The sequence below is a fragment of the Gadus chalcogrammus genome, chromosome 16 (assembly GCF_026213295.1).
Source record: "Gadus chalcogrammus isolate NIFS_2021 chromosome 16, NIFS_Gcha_1.0, whole genome shotgun sequence".
Taxonomy (NCBI): domain Eukaryota; kingdom Metazoa; phylum Chordata; class Actinopteri; order Gadiformes; family Gadidae; genus Gadus; species Gadus chalcogrammus.
In genome coordinates this window covers 24,343,849-24,361,348 of record NC_079427.1, presented here as the reverse complement: position 1 = coordinate 24,361,348, position 17,500 = coordinate 24,343,849, and positions in this window count along the sequence as shown.

Genomic DNA, 17,500 nt, shown 5'->3' with positions numbered 1-17,500 from the left:
AACCTCTGTACTGTGAAAATAGAACTGATCGTCATGACCAACTATAGACTTGTTAACACTATCACATGGTGGTGTCAATTATTCTCAGTGGTTAGGCCCATGGGGTGCCAATTTGGGGATATTTAAATATTGTGAGTTTTTTGTTTTAACTTCAAAAAGAGGCCTGTATGTATCCTTGTGAGTTAACTTACATTGCATATCACGCTCTGCGCTGGTGCCTCTCTTCATTGTAGCCAGCTGCTGTTGACTAACTCATTGTCATCCTGTGCTAGCTCCAGATTAGCACTACTTAGTGTCCCCTGTGTGGGCTCTATAGGAGTCAACAACTAAGGCAGGTGTGACTGGAGGATGTTCATTGTTCTACCTCTAGAGGCTAAGTAACTACTCGCAGTCATTAAACGCCCCATGCTGACGAAGCCAACGCCTTTCCCAACCCGAATGGCTACTGTGCTGTTATGGCCCAGAGGTCGGGGAGTGTTGGCGAGAAGCAGTGGAGGAAGGGATGCTGGCGGGGGACGTTAAACGGGGGAAGCGTTTGAAGATCAGTCGGGGCTAACGGCTGGAATGACCAGGGGGGATTGGGAAAGGGACTTTTGTTTGAGGTGCCGGCGGGGCAAGGCCGTCACCATCGTGCTTGGTGTTGTTCCTGGGAGCGGGGATCCTCGGCCTTAAGGGGGCTTAACTTAGCTCAAGCCTAAATATTGGAGGTAGAGGGAAGAAAGCTGTGGTCCCATTGGAACGATGTGTGTGCTGTCATTGATTGTTAGCAAACGTGTGCTGGCAACACGTCTTCTAACCTAAGCATCACAGTATGGTCGGGAAGGAGGTATTATTTCATGTGAAAGAGGCCAATTGAACTTGTATAGTTACATCATCACCTCACACACTGTTAGGTAGCAGGCATGTTTCTTCTCACTGCTGACCACTTGGGAATATGAGAGTGTGTATAGTAAGTGTGTTTAGCTCCCTTAGGGCACAGCTGGGAAATAATATGGATATAGTAGTCGTATAGCCTTTCTGTTTTTATAATTGTCTGTACATTTCACAGGGAGACAATTGTTGTGCTGAACAGTCGACGCCAGCGTTTATAAAATGATTCATAAGAAACACAAAAAAGCAACCATGCAATTCTAAGGGAAATAGCAGATTTGGTAATTATAAAATAACTTTAATGATTGGTAAATCATTTAAAATGGTAAAAAAAATAATGGTACACCACAGACATAATATACAGTGTATGTAATTAAAAAGACTGGAACGTTTAGTTTTCGTATTTGGCGGTCTTCTCTAGAAAGCGTGTTTTCTTTGGGCGAGTGAGGCTGACATCATTGGTGTGTGTACATTTAGGTATGCTTGGTAGCCCGAAGGCTTCTTCTGATCAGGCTTTGTGATTGCATGTGTGCGAGGGGAGGGGGGGTGGCTGACAGATGCTCTGTTTTTTTCTAATCACGCGTGGCTCTGTATTGCTCTCTCTATCTCCGATTTGTTTTCACCCTTTCCTTTTCTCCTCCCCCCTGCAGCTCTCCTCTTTTCCGTGCACGTCTTTCTCTTTCTTGTTCTCCCTCCCTCTCTCTGTGTCCCCCACTTCGTTCTGATGCTTCTCTGTGTAAACCTGAATTGGCTCTCACCCTTACATCCTCTTAAAGCACAAAGGTGAAACAAAAATTGTCAGTAAAATGTGTTAACAATATTGACACTTATTTTGATGGGGCGAAAGGGGTTTTATTTGGGGCACCATAACATTCACTGGGTTACACTGAGAAGGCAAAGAATTTGCTCTATGCATCCTTCCTTCTCTCAATCTCACTGTGCGTGTGTGTTTGTGTGTGTGTGTGCGTTTAGGTATGTGTGTGTGTGTGTGTTTGGGTGCGCCTGTGTGTGCGTCTGTTTGGGAGGGGGATGTGCGTCTGTATGTCACTAAAGTGTGTTAGCTAATCTAAGGCATCTGGCAGGGGGTGCTAATCTAAACCAGGAGGGGAATGACCTGTCGCTGGTGTCACAAATGTGACGACAAACTGCCAGCCAAGTCACACCTCGAACCATCTCCTCACCCTCCCCATTCCCTCCCCTCCTCCCCCTCCCCTGCATTCCCCTCCCCTCCCCCCACCTTTGCCTCAAACTTTAAAGGAAATGTAGGTGTCTAGCTAGAGATGAGTGCCACTATGCATCTGCATATGTAGAATAGAGAAGAGGTAGAAACCATGTGTGGTTCTGGTCGAATGATGTTTGAGTGTGGTGTAGATGTGGTGGTGTAGTGAAACAGGCTTACATACACAATATGTTGCACTATGTTGCATGTAGGTATTTTTGTAAGTAGGTAGGTAGGTATGTTTGTATGTAGGTATGTATGATTGGTAGGTATTATGATTGTATGTAGTATGTAATGTAGGTATGTATGTATGTATGTATGTATGTATTTATGTATGTATGTATGTATGTATGTATGTATGTATGTAATATGTATGTATGTATGTATGTATGTATGTATGTATGTATGTAGCAGTATGTGGATGTCGGTGGGATGTAGTGTCTGTCGGTAGTTGTAGTGTAGTCAGTGTAGTGTTGTGTGTTGTGTTGTTGTGATGGATAGTTGTGTGTGTGTGATGTGTGGGTGTGTGTGTGTGTGTGTGGTGGTGTGTGTGTGAATGTAGGTGTAGTGGTATGTGTGTAGTTGGTGGTGTAGTTGTCATTGCCTGTAGTCTAGCCTGTATGTCCTCTGCCCATGTGTATGGTTGTGATGTAATGTCTGTCTGTAGTATGGAGGGATGCATAGCTGTGATGACTGGTTGACTGGTAAAGATGCTGATGTTTGGCTTGGTGACTCTCAGTGCGCTGTGGTCCCTGCAGGGGCCCGGCTAGTCCCAAAGGGGCCCTCCATATCTGGGGGCCCGTAGAGGGGAGTAGGGTCCCTGTGGAGAGCCGGTCTGTGTCAGGGGGCTGCTGAGACACTATGATGGATGAGAGTCGGGTCAGCATAGTAGGCTGCCGTTAGGGACACACACACACACACTCATCAACACACACAAACAAGCATACACACAAACTATGTGGGGACCTCTCATGTTGTCTTTTGCAGTTTTGTCCTAAAGGGCCCCGCTATAGCAGGGATATGGGCACTCTAGGCGTCCGACACTCAAAACAATTAACTACAGTTACATAGAATGAGAGAGAGAGAGAGAGAGAGAGAGAGAGAAGAGAGAGAGAGAGAGAGAGAGAGAGAGAGAGAGAGAGAGAGAGAGCGAGAAAGAGGAACTCTGTGCAATCAGTGACATTACTGACAAATATTAACCGTCCTCTAATGATTCAATGAAGCAGCAATAAAGAAACGCCGGGGATTGATTTCCACAGTTGCTGTCAGATCTTCCACAGGCTGATGGGAGCTGAGCCGCTGACGGCCGCACGGAGATGACAGCCCCCCTTTGTCTCTGGACCGCCTCCAACAACGACGGGGACTGGCCGGGATCGCCCCTGAAAGCCCTTCAGAGACAGATGAACATAATTGTGTCATGTGACACGTATGAAATCAGCGACACGGAAGGCCTCTCCTCCACAGCGTGTTTACAAAGAGTGATGGACTGACCTGGGAGCAGACCCACTGGAGGGGAGGGAAGAACAGCCATACAGCCACGGGGAGGGAGGGAGGGACGGTGGGAGAGACGGAGGGACTGAGAGATGGAGGGAGGGAGGGAGGGAGGGATGGAGGGATGAAGGGAGGGAGGGAGGGATGAGGGATGCTCTTGCGGGGAGGGAGGGAGGGGGAGGGGAGGGAGGGAGGGAGGGAGTGATGGAGGGAGTGATGGAGGGAGGGAGGGGGGGGATCGGTGAGTGATGGAGGTAGGGTGGGACTGAGTATTGAGGACGGGTGTTAAAGGATGGAGGGATGGAGGGAGTGAGGGATGAGGGGAGAGAAGGAGGGGATCCTTTAAGCACTTGCCTTGGTTTACTTCCTTTGCTGCTAACACACATCCTCAGGGAGGAAGGAAGGATGGAAGGAAGGAAGGAAGGTAGGAGGGAAGGATGTAGGATGCATGAAGGGAAGATAGTAGGAATGAAGAAAATGTTGGAGGAACGGACGCTAGTAGGGGCAGGATGTAATGGAGGAAGGGACGGGGAATGAAGGAAGGAACATCCTAAACGAATCGACGAAAAATAACTCAAGGAAGGAGGGGAAATTTAGTAAGCAGGACTGAATTAGTTTACCGCATATTGAATAATATTCGAATGAAGGAACGTAAGGAAGAAAGGATGGAAGGAAAGGAAGGAAGGAAGGAATGCTAAAAGGTGAGATGTGCCAGAAAATCGGCAAGAAAGGCAAAACAGCAGAAAAATAATAACTGAACCTGATGGTAGGATAACCAAGGGAGTGAGGCAAACCATGTCAGCACATTTTCGTACTTTCATACTCCCCCCCCCCCCCCACACAGACACACACACACACACAGACACACACACAGTCACACACACAGTCACGCACACACAGTGTAAATGTACATAGAACACAGCCCTTGGCTGGCTGGACAGTGGAGCGTAAAAAAGGTTGCTCCACATCTCATGTGCTGTCTGTGCGATTGGTGGGGGGTTGGGGGGGGGTTAAAGTCTCTCAGGGTTAAAGTCATTTACTAAAGCAGGAACCTTCCAGCACCCTCTTCCACCCAGACTCACCGCCCCCCCATCAGACACAATCACCGCCCCCCCAACCCTTCCGGCACCTCGGCTCATTCCTCAGCCTCGGAAACACAGCAGCCATCCTTCAGCAGCACATAACCGAGGACACCAGGCAGCGCATATTTATCACACTAAGCCAATGGTAAATGACCAACGCTGAAAGCTCCTCTCACACACACAGATTCACACATGCATACACACAGACACACACACACACACACACACACACACACACACACACACACACACACACACACACACACACCACCACTAACACACACACACACACACACACACACACACAAACAAACACACGCAAACAATCACAAAAATACATTAACACACATAAATACACACACACAAAATCACACAGACAGCAAGCATACGACACAGACCGACACCAACACACAACACACACACACACACACACATACATATGTATACACACCTTTCTACCTCAGCCTCTTCTGCTGAGAGGGTAAAAGGTGTTGAGACATTCTGTTGTGTTATTCTATGTGAACCAGCGATGCAGAGCTCAAGTATAAGCTTCAGCTGTCCTGTTGTATATATACGGATATATGTTCCCTTCCACCTCTTTGGATAATAAACAAGGAATAATGTTGACGATGACAATGAGGCATGAAGACAGATGTGTTGAGGTAAGAAAAAACAAAGAAAAACAGACCTTTGCATTTGCTTGGATTCCCTGCTTTTTCCAATGTTTAAGACCCCAGTGGTATAAGTGGGCAACAAATTATACAGCTGGCGTCCTGCATTACTGAATAAATTATCTTTTAGAACGCTCTGAATCCTAGCTATTTAAGATGTTGGTGACAAATGATTACAATCTAAGCTTTCCATACCAGGGAAACCTCTCTGTCATGGTAACCCATTTGTTATTTACTGTTTAACTCACAAAAAGTACTTACAGGCCGATGTGTGTCTTTAGAATGGCCCTCCATCTGGGTAATTGTATTACAGCTAATGCTTTAGCACTGCCAATCAAAATAACTGGGGTAGAGTTTTGTTGCTCATTATTTAGCTCCAAACATGAACTCCAATACATGTACAACACACACTTTTTCTTTTTGATAGGATACATACATTCATACATTTTATTAAAATTCACAAAAAATCATGAAATATCTCTGTGATAATATACAGATAGCCAAGCCAGCCCCAGCCTACGCTGTCACTCCACACAACAGAACCTATGGAACCACAGGGGGGGGGGGGGACGCGGGGGTCCAACGCCAGCGTATCGTTTTAAAAGGTGTAGAACTTACTCAAGGAAGGGAGTAAAGGGGGAGGACGTGGAAAGCTGAAAACTGTGAATGAGGACAAGATTGAAGGGAAGGTTTGGACAGGCAATGGGAGACAGATGGGAGGCCATATCAATGAATTGATAGAAAAGAACAAGAATGCACCATGAACAACAGCTCTCTTGCAGACATCTTGAATCTGTTTTTGACAGTAAATATGACACAGTTGATTTTAGATTGTGACACATTATGTAGCAGTGTCCCTGAGTCCCCCCTTTGTTAGTTAGTCTTTTAAGTATGGATAAGGATGCAAATAATGCCCCAGGGGGCCCAAATTGGCTTAAGGGCAGTGATCCTAGGACCCAGCTGAAGGGGTTTTAACCAAGCAATGCCGGTAACTATTGGACACAGACATGGAATCATGAATCACTGAATACTGAATCATGGAACTGTTAGAGACATGATTCATATAAGAAGCCTCGGGCACATCTGATGCTTTTAATGTTTGGCAATGTTTCAAATGTCTCTCTTATGTGTTTATATTGAAGCCAAGTGAATGGAAAGTACATGGTACACCTTGTGCGGACAATAAAGTTGCATTGTATTGTATTGGATAAAGTCAGATTTTCTATGGGCAAAAGAATCCATTCTATCCCTTCCAAAAGGTTCAAGTTGTCATACCCACGGGCCTACTAGACTAATATGAATAATTTACTGAATTATGCACACACGTCAAACCTTTACAATAAGCCAGACAAAAGCCATGTTGTTGAGTGGGCAGATTGATCTGATTTTAACTTCAGTTGCAAATAATTCTGACAGGAAGCCTATTTTAAAATGCCAAAGACTCAACTCCCGCTCCATCTCTCACTCTCGCTCGCTCTCTCTGGCTCTCTTTCTGTCTCTCTCACTTGCACACATACACACACACACACAAACACACACACACACACACACATACACACACACACACACACACACACACACACACCACACACACACACACACACACACACACACACACACACACACACACACACACACACACACACACACACACACCCGTAAACACACGCACACTCACACACCCACACTCAATCACACACACTCACAGACACACACACTCCCAGACACACACATACACGCCAAGTGTTATACTGTTTCCAGGGTTCCTCGGTGGTGCTGCAGGCGCTGCTTGCTCCCAGGTGTGGCTGTTAGAGTCCTGTGAGTCGTGCAGGGCTGGAACCATATGGCCCGTCCTCGAGGGTGGCTGTGGGTGTCAGTCACAGCATTGCCCCGCTGGCCGCTGGCAGATGACAATTACGCGCCACAAGGACTTATTGACGTGCTGTCCAAGACAGGGAGAGGGAGAGCGAGAGAGAGAGCGAGAGAGAGAGAGAGAGAGAGAGAGAGAGAGAGAGAGAGAGAGAGAGAGAGAGGGAGAGAGAGAGAGAGAGAGAGAGGGAGAGAGAGAGAGAGTAAGATCGCTCAAGATAGAGACCAGCAGATGAAAACAAAAGAGGTGTCCAGAGAATGCTCCATAAGGAATGGAGAGAGCAGGGTGAATTATGATGAAGTATCGGTTCAAGGCCATTTTATCTTTTATTTTATCATTTAGTCTTTTATAGTGTTGTATTTATGGGAAAAATTATTTTTAGATGTGCTTGTGCCATGCATTGACACGATCTGTGCGCGGCGGGACTCCTGTTTAGTAATGCGAAAGTGATCGGAGAACCCCTTCGGTACCCCCTCAGGACATCAGAGTTATCTAAGCACCGGACCGTCCCGGACAAAGGTGGCCGTCTCTTCCTTTTCAGGGCCAAAGCGGTCATTATTGACTTCTTTAAATCTCTCTCTCTCTCTCCTCTTCAGTCTCCGCCATCTCCTCTCTCATCTCTTCCCTCCTCTCCTCTCTCTCTCATCTCCTCTCTTCTCGGCTCATCTCTCTCCTCTCTTCTCCTGCTCTCTCTGTCTCATCTCCTCTCTCATCTCCTCTCTCTCTCTCTCTTCTCTCTTCCGCGGACCCCCGCCGCTGTTTAGCATCCGAATAGGAGCAGGCATCTTGGGTGCGTTACTTTAATTCTTCCTAATTCACTAACCCACCACACACACTTAATCACGTTTTGGGATGTCAAGCCCCACCACCACCTCCACCACCACTTGCACCACCAGCCCCAAACCCTATAGGACTAATTCTCCACTACAGTCCTGCATGGCCCCTTTGTCTTGCCGGGGTGCCGCGTATCCCTAAACCCTTTAAGATTAAGTCCTCCTCCAGCTGAAGCCTAGGGAAAGGCTCTTTAGAGTTGTCAAATTGTTCCTTGGCGTGGGGGGGTTGGGGAGTGTGTGTGGGACGGGGGGTTTCCGATTGCCACGATGTTTAGATCACTAGCCAGGAGACCGCTCGCTGGGGCTTTTCTGTGTGTGTGAAACCGCCTCAGCCATCTGCAGACATTCTCTGTGGCTGGACTGAGTATACGTGTTGTGTGAGAACTTCCTATTCCCTATATGCAGACTATATGTATAGGTACCTGTGTGTGAGTTCATGTGTGTGTGTATGTGTGCGTAAGAAGAGAACAGCGTCCCACAGAGGCTGATCAGGTCTTAATTGGCTGATTGTTATTTATTTTTTCTGCCCCTACAGCCTTCATTCTGAGCACCCCGGGACACACACTCAGGAAATACTCGCTAATTACTAATGGACGATGACAAACAGACCAGATGCAGAGGTTCGCCAGGGTGTGTGTTGGTTTGTGTGTGTATGTGATAGGTTTTGTGATAAGTGTGTCTGTGGTTGTGTATGTGTGCTTGCGGTAGGTCTGTGCGTGTGTGTGTGTTTGCGTGAATGATAGGTGTGTATGTGTGTGTGTATTTGTGTGTGGTATGTGCGTGTGTGTGCGTGTTTGTGTGTATTTGTGTGTGATAGATGTGAGTGAGTGATAGGTGTGCATGTTTGATAGATGTGCATGTGTATGCGTGTGTGTGTGTGTGTGTGTGTGTGTCTGTGTTTTGCATAGAGCTAAAAGAGAATGAGAGTTTGAACAGGGCCCAAATTCATATCTTCTTAAACTAATTTCAGAAATGTACAGCAATGAAAAACACTTCCTAAGAGTATGGTGCGGGGTCAGCCGCGTCTTTTTCGGATGACTCAATAATCACAGAATCAGTCCAGTCCCCACCCAGAGCCGGGAGCTACAGCCACTCCCTGTGTGTTGATATACCGCTGAACCAGAACTGAACCAGAAACACTGCAGGATTAGGGTTCACATCTGGGGGGGGGTTGATTGGCGTCTCTTTCAGGTACGCCTACAGACTGCTTGAAAGCTGTGGGCAGGGAAACCCCACGGCTCTTTCATTAAACACCATCCTCCCACACATGCACACACAGACATACACACGCACACACACAAACAGTCAAACAAATCTTTTGTCACCCCAAAGCTAAAAGTGAGTTCCAGGGGAGTAGGTGGACAGGCCTGCCAGGAATGAATAGCTTTGTGTGTTTCTCTGTGTGTGTGTGTGTGTGTATGTGTGTGTGTGTGTGTTTGTGTGTGGTGTGTGTGTGTGTGTGTGTGTGTGTGGTGTGGTTGTGTGTGTGTGTGTGTGTGTGTGTGTGGTGTGTTGTGTGTGGTGTGTGTGTGTGTGTGTGTGTGTGTGTGTGTGTGTGTGTGTTTGTGGTTGTGTGTGTGTATGCGTGTGTGGGTGCGTGCGCGGGTTTGAGTGCATGTGTGCACAGGTGTGTGCATGCTCACAGGGATAGGGACATCGTCTTGAAGGAAAAATTGAAGAAAAACACATGCACACTCACGCACACAGACCAAATCTCAGAGTCCAGTCCAGAGTCTCAATGTCCAGCCTAGAAGCCCCAGAAAGGTGATTCTGTTCATTAGTTTGTCATTGCTTCCCTTCCAGTTCACATCTTAATTTAGATCTCTTAGTGTCAATGTGTGTGTGTGTGTGTGTGTGTGTGTGTGTGTGTGTGTGTGTGTGTGTGTGTGTGTGTGTGTGTGTGTGTGTGTGTGTGTGTGTGTGTGTGTGTGTGTGTGTGTGTGGTGTGTGTGTGGTGTGTGTGTGTGTGTGGGTGTGTGTGTGCGTGTGTGTCTCTGTGTGTGTGTGTGTGTGTGTTGTGTGTGTGTGTGTGTGTGGTGTGTGTGTGTGTGTGTGTGTGTGTGTGTGTGTGTGTGTGTGTGTGTGTGTGTGTGTGTGTGTGTGTGTGTGTGTGTGTGTGTGACATGTCTCAGGCTGTGGTGCATCTATCTAACTTTTGTGTAAATGTGTCCGTGGGTGTGCACCTTTGTGTCTACACTCCCTTCAATCAGTAAGATAAGACAGGCCTTCAAATGTCAGCCCCCGCCCCCAGGAACCCCAAGCCACCCCAAGCCCCCCACTAGCCCCCCTGCTCTGCCCTCTTGGAGCCTGATCTTTTCACTCCTCTTTTTTAAAAGATCTTTCTTTAATCCATCCATCCCATTACTTCTACACCACTGATCGCCAGCTCAGGTCTCCCTTTAACTCCATCCCCTCAATCTCTATCACCCACACATGAACGGACGCACACACACGCACAAACACATGCTGACATGCAGAGACACACAACGTGAAAGATCACGCACACAATCGCACATATGCTCACAGATATACACACACACACACACAGACACAAATACACAAAGTCGCACACCTGGACACACATAGTCACCGGCTTACAGACACAAAGTAGTTTTTGCTTCCTCCTCCTCGTCATTTCTCACCTCCTTATTTATTTTCTATCCATCTATCTTCTCAAGTCGTCCCTGTACAAGAGGAACGGGGAAAGATAGAGAGACAACTAGAGAATAGGAAGGGTGGGGGAGAGAGAGAGAGAGAGAGAGAGAGAGAGAGAGAGAGAGAGAGAGAGAGAGAGAGAGAGAGAGAGAGAGAGAGAGAGAGAGAGAGAGACAGAGGCAGAGAGTGAGACAAAGAGAAGGATAAGGGGGTCTGTTTCATGATTGTTGTGTCGTGATCCCACCAACCCATAGACTCTCCCATCCCTGACCTACGACCTTGCCCCACTCACACACACACACAGACACACACACACACACACACACACACACACACACACACACACACACACGCACGCACACACACACACAACACACACACCACACACACACACACACACACACACACACACACACACACACACACACACACACACACACACACACACACACAGACAGAGACACACACATACTTGTGTGTATCTCGTGTCCAGGTGCGGAGTGTCTCACTGATAAAGTACACATGTTGGTCCGGGAAAGGGGGGTTGGTCTTCTAGATAGGTCCACAAGATGTACCAATATGTTAACAGGGAGGGGGCATTGTTAGAGACGTAAGGCCCAACATGGGAAGTTACACGGCTGTACATCCAAACATTTACACATCTGACTCCTCCAAGATGGATGGCCCACCATTCCAGGCGCCTCTTATCATGGACGTTCATTAGAGCTTGACAGGTTTCAACGAAAGCCCTTTCACCATTACTGCCCCCCCCCCCACCCCCAATAACCTCCTCCTCCATTTCAAGTTGTTATGAATGAACAACTTGAAATGCAAGTGAGCGTATCAAGCTGTGCATCGACTTTGATGATTCTTAAATGTGTTTATTTATTTTGTTTTCCTGCTTTATTTCATGCTTATTGGTGGAGTAACACTGAGGCACTTTAGATGTTGAGGTAAAAGTATTTTACTGAGTAGCTCTTATTATCTTTGTGGTAATTCAATTCTGGCAACAAACCTTAAATAAGCAATCATTAAAAAAGGTTTACTGGCTGCTCTCCAGGCTGTAATAGATGCTCTTTTATCTACAGCTCGCTGCTTGTGTACTGAAGATATTTATTTTTGAATACAAAGGTTATGTTTACAGTGTTACCCACCGTTTTTCATTTTTCTTCCCTCAGCCGAATCTCTAGAACGCACTAGAGCAGGAAACTGCTCCCGAAACTCAATTCATCCAGAACGTTATAGTCAGAAAATGCTTCTCAGTCCTAACCAAAAGATCTAACCATTGAAATGCAATATTCATTATGTAATAAAATATAATACAATAAACTAGCAAGTGGTAGATCTTCTCTTTTGCCAACGTCCACCAGTCAAAGCTCCTTAATAAAACATTAAAAACAACAGCAGTGTAGTATTATGGAGCATTTAATTTTCAATCAAGACTCTGGTCTTTTGTTGCATTATTATTTATCTTCATTAATACCTAATTTTCCTACCTCCTGGGGGTCACCGGGTCCATCTCTCTGCCTAGTGAGCTGTGCACTTGTTTTGCAACTTTGTCAGTGTGTGGTAACACTATTTCCATTAAGATATCCCCTTATCAAAGCTCCACCGGGAGGGGTCAGAGGTCACCTGGTGAGGAAAGGGGATCCCAGAGAGTTGGAGTTGGGTTGAGTCGAAAGAAACAAAAAGGTTTTTTTTAGAAAACAGGTGGGGGCAGGGCGAGGGGGTGTGGGGCGAGGATGGAATGGGGGTCAGCTGGGTTTAGGGCCACGCGCTATAAGTTCTTTAAACTTTCCCTTTAGCTTTTAATGGGTACATTTGTTTTAGCGCTGCTGCAGGGGAAAGGGAAAAAATGTCAGACCTACCTAGGTTGCCAGAACTCATTTCCTGACTAGCTCTCCACTGAGCTGTACCCAGGAACACTGTCACCTGGAGGTGTAGCAGTGTGTGTGAGTGTGTGTATGGGTGTGGGTCCGGTTTGTGTGTGTGTGTGTGTGTGTGTGTGTGTGTGTGTGTGTGTGTGTGTGTGTGTGTGTGTGTGTGTGTGTGTGTGTGTGTGTGTGTGTGTGTGTGTGTGTGTGTGTGTACGTCCAGAGTGTGTGTGTGTGTGTGTGTGTGTGTGTGTGTGTGTGTGTGTGTGTGTGTGTGTGTGTGTGTGTGTGTGTACGTCCAGAGTGTGTGTGTGTGTGTGTGTGTATATATGTTTGTGTGTCTGTGTGTCTGTGTGTGAATATGTGTGCGTGTGTGTATGTATGTGTTTTTCACATCCTCAATTCTATTAACATTGGGGAATGACCCATTAGAAATACCAGGAATTCTTGCAAAATGAACAAATCCTGTTAACACACCCAGAGCGAAACCACAAAAAATTATATGATTGTTCCATCCACCTCAACGCAGCACACATGCTACAGCTCCATAGGGACACACAACCGCACAACTAGCCTTTTTAAAATGACTTACTTGATTGTGGATTGCTGATGTAGTAATCTAATATCCACAGCAATTCACAATAAACGTTGACCGCCTTGTGAATGAAAACGAAAATGTGAGAACTCATATGTTCGTTGTATTATTATATCGATATATATTTATTACTACTTTCGGAGAAAGATCTGGGAGTAAAACCTGCTCTTCCATCCTATTGTCCTCGGATTAACGGATCCAACTGTGCAATCTAGAGTCAAGGGGTCCTAAAAAACATAATGCCTCCAAGCCTCCAGGCTCACCCCTCTCTCTCTCCCTCTTTCCACTCCATTCACCTCAAATTCCTCCCCTGAGTGAGTGGGTGTTTGTGTGGGGGAGGGGGGGGGAGCTGGCACAGGACAACAGGCCTGGCCAACGGGCGCAGCATTCCTCTCAGACCTGGGGACGGCCGTTTCATTGACCAGGTATCTGAATGAATCGGGGCGCCGAGGGAGAGCAGACACCCAGCTGATCAATATGTTATTTATCATTGATTTCTGGGGACGGGCCCTCATCCGGGGGGCCGGGGCCTCCCTCCTGCTCATGATTGAATGATGAATGACTAATCAATATAGCCCAAAGAATCGCTGATCAATGGGGAGGGAAATCTGAATTGTATTGTATTGTATTGTATTTTGCCCACATCCATTCGACGTGCGTGGCTGCGTGTGTAAATCAGGTCCCTTTATGGGGGCCGGGGCCCTGATGGGAGAGCTCTGTATATATGAACGTCCTTCAGAGGCCAGGGTTGGCAGAGCCGGTGCAGGGGCCTCACCGGAGGCTTGTTGAAGCCGTGTTCCAGCTGCGGATGTTTATAAATAAATAATTAGCGGAGCTTTATTTATGGCGCTGATGGAAATAGGTGTGGGGACAGCGGAGGAACCTGTTCATTAAGCTAAGTGAGCCCGTGATATACGGCTACCCTCGGGGGGGGGGGGGGGGGATGTCAGCTGGGTGGCAGATCCTGCCAGGGACCGTGTGCACTGCCATGCTCGCCTCACCCACACGCCCTGCCATTGATTAAGTTGACCTTCCCCCCAACCTCCCCCCCGCCCATCCTTCATCACATTAGCTCCTGAACCCTTTCGGGCCAATTGAAATCATAAAAAACGTCAGCCAGCTATCCTTCTTCTTTAGGGTTTAAGCTAAATGATTTTGACCATGGACACAAATGTCTCCATTAAAGCATGATAACGGCGAGCTCGTCTTCCAAAGACTATTTGGGTGGCACCCCTCCCTCGCTCTCCTGGCTTGGAGGCAAGCAAACGCAATTAGCCAAATGGTTAAGCAACCTTACACATGGTGGTGTAATCATGTTTGGGGCGTCCCGTTTGTACAATTTCTTGCTGGTAATTACACATTTGAATTATCCTTGCCCTTGGATACCTGAAAGCTGCGTATCTTTGTGTGTAGGCTGATGTGTGTATCTTTGTGTATGTGTCTTCATGTGTGTGTGTGTGTGTGTGTGTGTGTGTGTGTGTGTGTGTGTGTGTGTGTGTGTGTGTGTGTGTGTGTGTGTGTGTGTGTGTGTGTGTGTGTGTGTGTGTGTGTGTGTGCGCGCTGCATCAGGGACTTAAGAAACAAACCTATCTACAGGATTCCCAAGCAGCAGGCAGGCACCAACCACAAACGTTCTCCAATCCCTTCTCTTCTGGGGACGCTCAAAAGGGAATAATTTCAGTCTTTTATGCATGCTGTTTAATGTAACCCTTTAATCTGGCTAAGGGGGCCCCCAGGGGCCCGCCTCTAATCCGGGAGTGCCAGCATGTCTGGTGCTGCGGCAGGCGCAAACTCCAGCCTACCAACCTCCACCCATGCCTTTTGTGGGTCCAAATGAATCACACACTCATTACACCAGCGCCATAAATGTGCGGGCACGCCGAGGGCTATGCCCAGGGCCCCCCCAGTGGGGACGGTTCCTCGAGGCCCTCATGGGCTGCCGGTGCCAAGCTCTGCCAGTTTGCACTCAGGGTTTGCCAACTCAAACTGGCAGAGGGTTTGGTGTGTCCCGGCACGGTCCGAGCAGCAATGGAGTTCTTTTCTCATTTGGATGATGATGCATGAATTGCCTACGTGTATGTGTGTGTGTGTGTGTGTGTGTGTGTGTGTGTGTGTGTGTGTGTGTGTGTGTGTGTGTGTGTGTGTGTGTGTGTGTGTGTGTGTGTGTGTGTGTGTGTGTGTGTGTGTGTGTGTGTGTGTGTGTGTGTGTGTATGTGTGTGTGTGGGCCGGCTGCGCGGCATGAGCATAGAGGGCTGGTAGCACGCGCGGCCCAACCGTTCCTCTGGGGATGGGGGTGGCGGGTCCAGCCGTCTGTGATTAGTCATTCTCATTTGCGAGCTAGCAAGCTGTTGCATAAACATTGACATGGTCGAGAGAAAAATCACTGAATCGCCGGTTTGTGGGAAAAGCGTGACAGATTTGTACTTTGGTATAAACCTTGTCTCGTTCATTCATGAGCTGTGTTTTCCACATGCATTTTTAAAAAGGGAAAATAAATGAATAAAATAACAGGATTGTTTAACACACAACAGCACACACAAACACATACGCACAAATACACACTTTTCCTCTTTACAACCAGCCTCCATCCCTCTAAAATATAGAGATGGTGATGGCTCTCTTTGTGTTGATGGTCTCTGTGAGTATAAAATACAACCCTGGCGACACATCTCACCTCCCCTCTAATCCCGGTCAGCTGTTTGTCGACAGCGTGCCTACTTCAGAGCTGGGGGAGGGACTGGGGGAGGTATAGGGGGAGGGACTGGGGAAGTAGGGAAGTGCAGGAAGGGGAGGTGAGGTGATGTGTGAAGAGGAAGAAGAGACAAAGGGATTGAGAAGGAGAACATTTGGAGCTGCACCTTAACCTGTCACTGCTGTTTGTCACTAAGAGCCACTCGTTCTGCCTAGCGATAACTTTTAAACCCCTCCCTAGCAGACTACTATTGGCAACACTGGACAATGGGATTCGGTGTATAATGTGTATTTTGCAATGATGTTAGAAATTAGATGATCCATCATTAAACATGAGAATAACTCTCAGAACCTTCCTGAAGTTTTGGGGTTGTGAATACCAGAGAGAGTCTGAAATATTGACACATTGTATGGTACGATAACAACCAAATGTCCCTTGAAGATAGCATGGTTCGCTGAATTAAATATAACAAAATAATTATCAGAAAAGATTATCATCACAACTGGTTGGCTTGGTTATTGAAATGACCATAACTCGGTCATAGACCCACGTTTATAGTAACCGGTTGCTTGGCTGTCCACATCGGGGACCAGACCAGCTATGGAACGTCTCTACTCCCTCGTTAATCAGTGTTGACATGAACTTGCTCATGGTAAGGTGGTGCTGGCTAATAATTCACCAGACCAGATGTTGGCACGGGTTTGGAGATAAGCACAGACAGACACAATTCATCATGACACACATAATACAAACACTATGAGGAGCATAATGCAGCCCACGGCCTGGTCTGTTGTGTTGGCTTAGCCCCTCAGGTCCATAAGCTGTCCTTCCCCCAAGGGCTGTTTACAGTGTGACCTTCTGACACGCACACGATTATTAACGTCCACACATGTGATTCACTGGCGTAATGGAATGCTGTTAATGCATTTTCTCCCTTATATTACACCCTTGGCACACAGAGCTAAACTGAAATAATTCCTTGCATCAATCTCCTCTTATTTTCTGCTCCTTTTTAGCCACACCCTGTTGATTGGCTGAGCATTGCCGGAGATAAATCCCCCCCCTAAATGTTCCATCGTTTCCCCGCAGTTGTCTGACCTCTTGCGCTGTGTCCCACCGCAGCCGGGAGAGCCTCTCGGCCCTGCCAGGGGAAATCAGTCCAATTCCAATGTCTTTGTCATGCTGTGGCCATGAGGCTGGAGAAAGACTGGGTATCAAGGATAAAGACAATGTCAATGGAGTTGTATTGGCAGCATCCTGCGAGCTGGCCAAGCCTTTTAATGGGTTTTTCGCTCAATAACAATGAGCAACAGCCAGCAAGCGCCCCATAAGACAGACCCGGGCCAATCCTCTGTGAATCTTAATGCGCTGCAGGAGACATTCTAAAATGAATTGGATGCGGAAAAGATTGCTTTCAGCGTATAAAGACACGCTCATGTGTTGCTCGTCAGACGCGGCGCAGTCGTTTACGGTCTGGAAGGAGGTAGGGGCAATGTGGCCCAGAGGTGTTATGCTGTCTTTATGAATTCACTTTATGAGCACAGAGAAAAGGGGGGATTTAATTGCAGTGCAGTGCAGTTCACTCAAATACAAAATAATAATTTCCCCTTCAAAAAATAAGTTCTTAAACGTTGAACCGGGCCACAC